Source organism: Nerophis ophidion, linkage group LG26, assembly GCF_033978795.1.
Source record: "Nerophis ophidion isolate RoL-2023_Sa linkage group LG26, RoL_Noph_v1.0, whole genome shotgun sequence".
Taxonomy (NCBI): Eukaryota; Metazoa; Chordata; class Actinopteri; order Syngnathiformes; family Syngnathidae; genus Nerophis; species Nerophis ophidion.
The window spans coordinates 33,771,242-33,782,502 of NC_084636.1; positions in this window are offsets into that span (position 1 = coordinate 33,771,242).

Sequence of the window (11,261 nt, forward strand, 5' to 3'; positions counted from 1 at the left end):
CTCATTTCAAGTATTTTTGCACTTTTCTTTTTTTTTTTACCCAATAAAAGTACTTTTGACTATTACAATTACTTTATTAAAATTATTTTTATTTAATGAAGTACATTTTACATAATAAAATTATTTTTAATCTACGTACTTTTCACTCATTACATTTTTTTACTTGTTAGAAGTATTTTTTATTTATATATATATATTTTTCATTCATTAGTAGGTAGCCTACTTTAACTTTTCACTCATTAAAGTACTTTTTATCTATTTTTTAAAAGAATATTTTTCACTCATTAAAGCACTTTTGTACAATAAATTTATTTTCATACCCAATAAAAGTACTTTTGACTACTAAAATTACTTTTCTTTTTTAAAAGTACATGAACATAAAAGTATGTTTTACTCAAAGTACTTTTTACTCATTAAATCTTTTATTTGTTAAAAGCATTTTCATTCATTAAAGTTTTTTTTCCTTCATTAGTAGCTAGCCTACTATAACTCATTGAAGTACTTTTTATATATTTTTTAAAGTATATTTTTCACTCATTAAAGTACTTTCCAATCATTAAAAGTACTTTTGTACAACACATTTTTTTAACCCAAGAAAAGTACTTTTGACTAAAAAAAAATGATTTTCTCTATCAAAAATATTTTTTACTAAAAAAAGGAAATTTTACATATAAAATGTATTTTTTACTCGTAAAATTTTTACCAGTGAAAAGTTTTTATTTATTTATCAAAGGTTTTTTTTTTTCATTCATTAGTAGGTAGCCTACTATAACTTATGGAAGTACTTTTCACTCATTAAAGTACTTTTTTATCTATTTAAAGTATCTTTTGTACTCATGAAAGTACTTTTCACCCATTAAAGTAGTTTCCAATCATTTGAAGTATTTTTGCACAGTACATTTCTTTTTTTACCCAATAAAAGTACTTTTGACATGTTGAAAGTATTTTATATTCCTTAAATGTTTTTTTTTCTTTCATTCATTAGTAGGTAGCCTACTATAACTCATGCAAGTACTTTTCACTCATTAAAGTACTTATTTAAAATCTATTTAAAGTATATTTTTCACTCATTAAAGTACTTATCTATTTCAATCATCTTTTGTACTCATTAAAGTACTTTCTAATGATTTAAAGTATTTTTGCACATTACTTTTCTTTTTTTTTTTACCCAATAAAAGTACCTTTGACTAATAAAATTACTTTTCTCTACCAAGTGTTTCTACTCAATAAAGTACATTTTACATATTAAAAGTATGTTTTACTTATTAAGTATCTTTTGCACTCATTAAAGTACTTTTTAAAAATCCGTTTTGAGTGTAAAGTACTTTCCAATTATCAAAAGTATTTTTGCACAATACATTTCTTTTATTACCCAATAAAAATACTTTTGAATAATAAAATTACTTTGCTCTATTAAAAGTATGTTTTACTAAATAAAGTGCATTTTACATATTAAAGAGTATTTTTTTACTCAAAGAACTTTTCACTCATTACATTTTTTACTTGTTAAAGTATTTTTAATTCATTAAATGTTTTTTTTCATCCATTAGTAGCTAGCCTACTATAACTCATGGAAGTACTTTTCACTCATTAAAGTACTTTTTTATCTATTTAAAGTATCTTTTTCACACATTAAAGTACTTTTTTTTATCTATTTAAAGTATCTTTTTCACACATTAAAGTACTTGTTATCTATTTCAAGCATCTTTTGTACTCATTAAAGTACTTTTCACTAATCAAAGTACTTTTTATCTATTTCAAGTATCTTTTGTACTCCATCCATCCATTTTCTACCGCTTATTCCCTTTTTGGGGTGGCTGGGGGCACTGGCGCCTATACTCAATTTATATATTATATTATATATATATATATATATATATATATATATATATATATATATTTTATATATTAATATTTTTCACCCATTACAGTACTTTCCAATCATTTAAAGTATTTCTGCACAATAAATTACTTTTTTTACCCAATAAAAGTACTTTTGACTAACAAAATTACTTTTCTTCAGTTAAAATTATTTTTACTCAATTAAGTACTTTTGACTAATATTACTTTTCTGTACTAAAAGTATTTTTACTCAATAAAGTACATTTTACATATTAAAAGTATTTCTTACTCATTAAGTATCTTTTGTACTCATTAAAGTACTTTTTAAAAATCTATTTAAAGTATATTTTGTACTCAAAGTACTTGCCAATCATTAAAAGTATTTTTGCACAATACATAATTTTTTTTTAGCCAATACATGTACTGTTGATTAATATAATTTCTTTGCTCTTTTAAAAGTATTTTTTTTACAAAATAAAGTACATTTTATAAAAGTATTTTTTACTCATTAAAGTACTTTTCATTCATTACATTTTTTACTTTTTAAAAGTCTTTTATTCATTAATTTTTTTTTTTTTCATTCATTAGTAGCTAGCCTACTATAACTTATGGAAGTACTTTTCACTCATTAAAGTACTTTTTATCTATTTAAAGTATCTTCTGTCGTCATTAAAATACTTTTGATTTATTTCAAGTATCTTTTGTATTCTTATCTTCACTTTACTGAGTGAAGAGTTCTTCACTCAGTAAAGTACTATAATGAGAGAAGTACTCTTTACTGAGTAAAGTACTTTAATGAAAGAAGTACTTTTCACTCAGTAAAGTACTTTACTGAGTGAAGAGTTCTTCACTCAGTAAAGTACTATAATGAGAGAAGTACTCTTTACTGAGTAAAGTACTTTAATGAAAGAAGTACTTTTCACTCAGTAAAGTACTTTACTGAGTGAAAAGTATATTTTTCACTCATTAAACTACTTTCCAATAATTAAAAGTACTTTTTCACAACACATTTTTTTAACCCAAGAAAAGTACTTTTGACTAAAAAAAATGATTTTCTAAATCAAAAATATTTTTTACTAAAAAAAGGCAATTTTACATATAAAATGTATTTTTTACTCATAAAATTTTTACCAGTGAAAAGTTTTTATTTATTTATTAAATGTTTTTTTTCCTTCATTAGTAGCTAGCCTACTATAACTCATTGAAGTACTTTTTATATACTTTTTAAAGTATATTTTTCACTCATTAAAGAACTTTCCAATCATTAAAAGTACTTTTGCACAACACATTTTTTTAACCCAAGAAAAGTACTTTTGACTAAAAAAAAATGATTTTCTCTATCAAAAATATTGTTTACTAAAAAAAGGAAATTTTACATATTAAATGTATTTTTTACTCATAAAATTTTTACCAGTGAAAAGTTTTTATTTATTTATTAAATGTTTTTTTTTTTCATTCATTAGTAGCTAGCCTACTTTAACTTATGGAAGTACTTTTCACTCATTAAAGTACTTTTTATCTATTTTTTAAAAGAATATTTTTCACTCATTAAAGCACTTTTGTACAATAAATTTCTTTTTATACCCAATAAAAGTACTTTTGACTCCTAAAATTACTTTTTTTTTAAAAAGTATTTTACTCAAAAAAGTACATTAACATAAAAGTATGTTTTACTCAAAGTACTTTTTATTCATTAAATCTTTTACTTGTTAAAAGCATTTTCATTCATTAAAGTTTTTTTCCTTCATTAGTAGCTAGCCTACTATAACTCATTGAAGTACTTTTTATATACTTTTTAAAATATATTTTTCACTCATTAAAGTACTTTCCAATCATTAAAAGTACTTTTGCACAACCCAAGAAAAGTACTTTTGACTAAAAAAAAAGATTTTCTCTATCAAAAATATTGTTTACTAAAAAAAGGAAATTTTACATATTAAATGTATTTTTTACTCATAAAATTTTTACCAGTGAAAAGTTTTTATTTATTTATTAAATGTTTTTTTTTTTCATTCATTAGTAGCTAGCCTACTTTAACTTATGGAAGTACTTTTCACTCATTAAAGTACTTTTTATATATTTTTTAAAAGTATATTTTTCACTCATTAAAGCACTTTTGTACAATAGATTTCTTTTTATACCCAATAAAAGTACTTTTGACTACTAAAATTACTTTTTTTTAAAAAGTATTTTACTCAAAAAAGTACATTAACATAAAAGTATGTTTTACTCAAAGTACTTTTTACTCATTAAATCTTTTACTTGTTAAAAGCATTTTCATTCATTAAAGTTTTTTTTCCTTCATTAGTAGCTAGCCTACTATAACTCATTGAAGTACTTTTTATATACTTTTTAAAGTATATTTTTCACTCATTAAAGTACTTTCCAATCATTAAAAGTACTTTTGCACAACCCAAGAAAAGTACTTTTGACTAAAAGAAATGATTTTCTCTATCAAAAATATTTTTTACTAAAAAAAGGAAATTTTACATATTAAACGTATTTTTTACTCATAAAATTTTTACCAGTGAAAATGTTTTATTTAATTTATTAAATGTTTTTTTTTTCATTCATTAGTAGCTAGCCTACTATAACTCATTGAAGTACTTTTTATATACTTTTTAAAGTATATTTTTCACTCATTAAAGTACTTTCCAATCATTAAAAGTACTTTAGCACAACCCAAGAAAAGTACTTTTGACAAAAAAAAAAAGATTTTCTCAATCAAAAATATTGTTTACTAAAAAAAGGAAATTTTACATATTAAATGTATTTTTTACTCATAAAATGTTTACCAGTGAAAAGTTTTTTTTTATTTATCAAATGTTTTTTTTTTCATTCATTAGTAGGTAGCCTACTTTAACTTATGGAAGTACTTTTCACTCATTAAAGTACTTTTTATATATTTTTTAAAAGTATATTTTTCACTCATTAAAACACTTTTGTACAATATATTTCTTTTTATACCCAATAAAAGTACTTTTGACTACTAAAATTACTTTTCTTTTTTAAAAGTACATTAACATAAAAGTATGTTTCACTCAAAGTACTTTTTACTCATTAAATCTTTTACTTGTTAAAAGCATTTTCATTCATTAAAGTTTTTTTTCCTTCATTAGTAGCTAGCCTACTATAACTCATTGAAGTATTTTTATATACTTTTTAAAGTATATTTTTCACTCATTAAAGTACTTTCCAATCATTAAAAGTACTTTAGCACAATACATTTTTTTAACCCAAGAAAAGTACTTTTGACAAAAAAAAAATGATTTTCTCTGTCAAAAATATTTTTTGCTAAAAAAAAGAAATTTACATATTAAATGTACTTTTTACTCATAACATTTTTACCAGTGAAAAGTTTTTTTTTTATTTATTAAATGTTTTTTTTTTTACCTTCATTAGTAGCTAGCCTACTTTAACTTATGGAAGTACTTTTTATATACTTTTTAAAGTATATTTTTCACTCATTAAAGTACTTTCCAATCATTAAAAGTACTTTTGCACAATACATTTTTTTAACCCAAGAAAAGTACCTTTGACTAAAAAAAAAATTATTTTCTCAATCAAAAATATTGTTTACTAAAAAAAGGAAAATTTACATATTAAATGTATTTTTTACTCATAAAATTTTTACCAGTGAAAACTTTTTTTAATTTATTAAATGTTTTTTTTTTCATTCATTAGTAGGTAGCCTACTTTAACTTATGGAAGTACTTTTCACTCATTAAAAGTACTTTTTATCTATTTTTTTAAATAATATTTTTCACTCATTAATGCACTTTTGTACAATACATTTCTTTTTATACCCAATAAAAGTACTTTTGACTACTAAAATTACTTTTCTTTTTTAAAAGCATTTAACTCAAAAAAGTACATTAACATTAAAGTATGTTTTACTCAAAGTACTTTTTACTCATTAAATCTTTTACGTGTTAAAAGCATTTTCATTCATTTAAGTTTTTTTTCCTTCATTAGTAGCTAGCCTACTATAACTCATTGAAGTACTTTTTATATACTTTTTAAAGTATATTTTTCACTCATTAAAGTACTTTCCAATCATTAAAAGTACTTTTGCACAACACATTTTTTTAACCCAAGAAAAGTACTTTTGACTAAAAAAAAATGATTTTCTCTATCAAAAATATTTTTTACTAAAAAAAGGAAATTTTACATATTAAATGTATTTTTTACTCATAACATTTTTACCAGTGAATTTTTTTAAATTTTTTATTAAAGGTTTTTTTTTTCCTTCATTAGTAGCTAGCCTACAATAACTCATTGAAGTACTTTTTATATACTTTTTAAAGTATATTTTTCACTCATTAAAGTACTTTCCAATCATTAAAAGTACTTTTGCACAACACATTTTTTTAACCCAAGAAAAGTACTTTTGACTAAAAAAAAAGATTTTCTCTATCAAAAATATTTTTTACTAAAAAAAGGAAATTTTACATATTAAATGTATTTTTTACTCATAAAATTTTTACCAGTGAAAATTTTTATTTTATTTATTAAATGTTTTTTTTTTTCATTCATTAGTAGCTAGCCTACTATAACTCATTGAAGTACTTTTTATATACTTTTTAAAGTATATTTTTCACTCATTAAAGTACTTTCCAATCATTAAAAGTACTTTTGCACAACACATTTTTTTAACCCAAGAAAAGTACTTTTGACTAAAAAAAAAATGATTTTCTCTATCAAAATTTTTTTTTACTAAAAAAAGGAAATTTTACATATTAAACATTTTTTTTTACTCATAAAATTTTTACCAGTGAAATTTTTTTTTAAATTTATTAAAAAAAAATTTTTCTGCATTAGTAGCTAGCCTACTATAACTCATCGAAGTACTTTTTATATACTTGTTAAAGTATATTTTTCACTCATTAAAGTACTTTCCAATCATTAAAAGTACTTTTGCACAACACATTTTTTTAACCCAAGAAAAGTACTTTTGACTAAAAAAAAAAATGATTTTCTCTATCAAAAATATTTTTTACTAAAAAAAGGAAATTTTACATATTAAATGTATTTTTTACTCATAAAATTTTTACCAGTGAAAATTTTTATTTTATTTATTAAATGTTTTTTTTTTTCATTCATTAGTAGCTAGCCTACTATAACTCATTGAAGTACTTTTTATATACTTTTTAAAGTATATTTTTCACTCATTAAAGTACTTTCCAATCATTAAAAGTACTTTTGCACAACACATTTTTTTAACCCAAGAAAAGTACTTTTGACTAAAAAAAAAATGATTTTCTCTATCAAAATTTTTTTTTACTAAAAAAAGGAAATTTTACATATTAAACATTTTTTTTACTCATAAAATTTTTACCAGTGAAATTTTTTTTTAAATTTATTAAAAAAAATTTTTTCTGCATTAGTAGCTAGCCTACTATAACTCATCGAAGTACTTTTTATATACTTGTTAAAGTATATTTTTCACTCATTAAAGTACTTTCCAATCATTAAAAGTACTTTTGCACAACACATTTTTTTAACCCAAGAAAAGTACTTTTGACAAAAAAAAAAAATGATTTTCTCTATCAAAAATATTTTTTACTAAAAAAAGGAAATTTTACATATTAAATGTATTTTTTACTCATAAAATTTTTACCAGTGAAAAGTTTTTATTTATTTATTAAATGTTTTTTTTTTCATTCATTAGTAGGTAGCCTACTTGAACTTATGGAAGTACTTTTCACTCATTAAAGTACTTTTTATCTATTTTTTAAAAGTATATTTTTCACTCATTAAAGCACTTTTGTACAATAAATTTCTTTTGATACCCAATAAAAGTACTTTTGACTACTAAAATTACTTTTCTTTTTTAAAAGTATTTTACTCAAAAAAGTACATTAACATAAAAGTATGTTTTACTCAAAGTACTTTTTACTCATTAAATCTTTTACTTGTTAAAAGCATTTTCATTCATTAAAGTTTTTTTTCCTTCATTAGTAGCTAGCCTACTATAACTCATTGAAGTACTTTTTATATACTTTTTAAAGTATATTTTTCACTCATTAAAGTACTTTCCAATCATTAAAAGTACTTTTGCACAACACATTTTTTTAACCCAAGAAAAGTACTTTTGACTAAAAGAAAAAGATTTTCTCTATCAAAAATATTTTTTACTAAAAAAAGGAAATTTTACATATTAAATGTATTTTTTACTCATAAAATTTTTACCAGTGAAAAGTTTTTATTTATTTATTATTTTTAATTTTTTTTTTCATTCATTAGTAGGTAGCCTACTATAACTTATGGAAGTACTTTTCACTCATTAAAGTACTTTTTTATCTATTTAAAGTATCTTTTGTACTCATGAAAGTACTTTTCACCCATTAAAGTAGTTTCCAATCATTTGAAGTATTTTTGCACAATACATTTATTTTTTTACCCAATAAAAGTACTTTTGACAAGTAAATTTACTTTTCTCTACTAAAAGTATTTTTACTAAATAAAGGACATTTTACATATTAAAAAATATTTTTTACTTCTTAGATTTTTTTACTTGTTGAAAGTATTTTATATTCCTTAAAAAATGTTTTTCTTTCATTCATTAGTAGCTAGCTTACTATAACTAATGGAAGTACTTTTCACTCATTAAAGTACTTTTTAAAAAATCTATTTAAAGTATATTTTTCACTCATTAAAGTACTTATCTATTTCAATCATCTTTTGTACTCATTAAAGTACTTTCTAATCATTTAAAGTATTTTTGCACAGTACTTTTCTTTTTTTTTACCCAATAAAAGTACCTTTGACTAATACAATTACTTTTCTCTACTAAGTGTTTTTACTCAATAAAGTACATTTTACATATTAAAAGTATGTTTACTTAAGTATCTTTTGCACTCATTAAAGTACTTGTTAAAAATCTGTTTTGAGTATAAAGTACTTTCCAATTATCAAAAGTATTTTTGCACAATACATTTCTTTTTTTACCCAATAAAAATACTTTTGAATAATAAAATTACTTTGCTCTATTAAAAGTATGTTTTACTAAATAAAGTGCATTTTACATATTAAAGAGTATTTTTTACTCAAAGAACTTTTCACTCGTTGCATTTTTTACTTGTTAAAAGTATTTTTAATTCATTAAATGGTTTTTTTTCATCCATTAGTAGCTAGCCTACTATAACTCATGGAAGTACTTTTCACTCATTAAAGTACTTTTTTATCAATTTAAAGTATCTTTTTCACACATTAAAGTACTTTTTCATCTATTTAAAGTATCTTTTTCACACATTAAAGTACTTGTTATCTATTTCAAGCATCTTTTGTACTCATTAAAGTACTTTTCACTAATCAAAGTACTTTTGATCTATTTCAAGTATCTTTTGTACTCCATCCATCCATTTTCTACCGCTTATTCCCTTTTTGGGGTCGCTGGGGGCACTGGCGCCTATACTCAATTTATATATTATATTATACATAAATATATATATATATATATATATATATATATATATATATATATATATATATATAATTTATATATGAATACTTTTCACCCATTACAGTACTTTCCAATCATTTAAAGTATTTCTGCACAATACATTACTTTTTTTACCCAATAAAAGTACTTTTGACTAACAAAATTACTTTTCTTCAGTAAAATTATTTTTACTCAATTAAGTACTTTTGACTAATAATATTACTTTTCTGTACTAAAAGTATTTTTACTCAATAAAGTACATTTTACATATTAAAAGTATTTCTTACTCATTAAGTATCTTTTGTACTCATTAAAGTACTTTTTATAAATCTATTTAAAGTATATTTTGTACTCAAAGTACTTGCCAATCATTAAAAGTATTTTTGCACAATACATTAATTTTTTTTAGCCAATAAATGTACTGTTGATTAATACAATTACTTTGCTCTTTTAAAAGTATTTTTTTTACAAAATAAAGTACATTTTATAAAAGTATTTTTTACTCATTAAAGTACTTTTCATTCATTACATTTTTTACTTTTTAAAAGTATTTTTTATTCATTAAAGTTTTTTTTTTTTCATTCATTAGTAGCTAGCCTACTATAACTTATGGAAGTACTTTTCACTCATTAAAGTACTTTTTATCTATTTAAAGTATCTTCTGTCATCATTAAAATACTTTTGATTTATTTCAAGTATCTTTTGTATTCTTATCTTCACTTTACTGAGTGAAGAGTTCTTCACTCAGTAAAGTACTATAATGAGAGAAGTACTCTTTACTGAGTAAAGTCCTTTAATGAAAGAAGTACTTTTCACTCAGTAAAGTACTTTACTGAGTGAAAAGTACAATTACCATTAAAGTACTTTACTGAGTGAAGAACTCTTCACTCAGTAAAGTACTTTATTGAGTGAAAAGTACTTCTTTCATTAAAGTACTTTACTCAGTAAAGAGTACTTCTCTCATTATAGTACTTTATTGAGTGAAAAGTACTTCTCTCATTTAAGTACTTTACCGAGTGAAGGGTACTTCACTCATTAAAGTACTTTACTGAGTGAATAGTACTTCTCTCAGTAAAGTACTTTACTCAGTGAAGAGTACTTCTCTCATTACAGTACTTTACCAAGTGAAGGGTACTTCACTCATTAAAGTACTTTACCGAGTGAAGAGTATTTCTCTCATTAAAGTACTTTACTGAATGAAGAGTACTTCACTCAGTAAAGTACTTTACTCAGTGAAGAGTATGTTTCTTAATAAAGTACTTTACTGAGTGAAAAGTACTTCTCTCATTAAAGTACTTTACTCAGTAAAGAGTACTTCTCTCATTATAGTACTTTACTGAGTGAAAAGTACTTCTCTCTGTAAAGAGTACTTCTGTCATTAAAGTACTTTACCGAGTGAAGAGTACTTCACTCAGTAAAGTACTTTACTGAGTGAAGACTTCTTTGAAAAGTACTTCACTCATTAAAGTACTTTACCGAGTGAAGAGTACTTCTCTCATTAAAGTTTTGGAAGGGGCGCCGGAAGTTGGCAGACTTGTCAGGGATCCTGTTCTGTCTCCCCATAATGTTTGATCCTGTTCTGTCGCCCCATAATGTTTGATCCTGTTCTGTCTCCCCATAATGTTTGATCCTGTTCTGTCTCCCCATAATGTTTGATCCTGTTCTGTCTCCTTGGAATGTTTGTCTGATCTTGTATGGGATTGTGCAGAAAATTGTAATTTCCCCTCGGGGATTAATAAAGTATTTCTGATTCTGAAGAGTACTTCTGTCATTAAAGTACTTTAATGAGTGAAGAGTATTTCACTCATTAAGATGGCGACCTGTCCAGGGTGTACCCCGCCTTCCGCCCGATTGTAGCTGAGATAGGCGCCAGCACCCCCCGCAACCACGAAAGGGAATAAGCGGTAGAAAATGGATGGAAGTAGTATATCATTAAAGTGGTTTATCAATAAAAGGCAAGGAAAGCAGGAAGTGT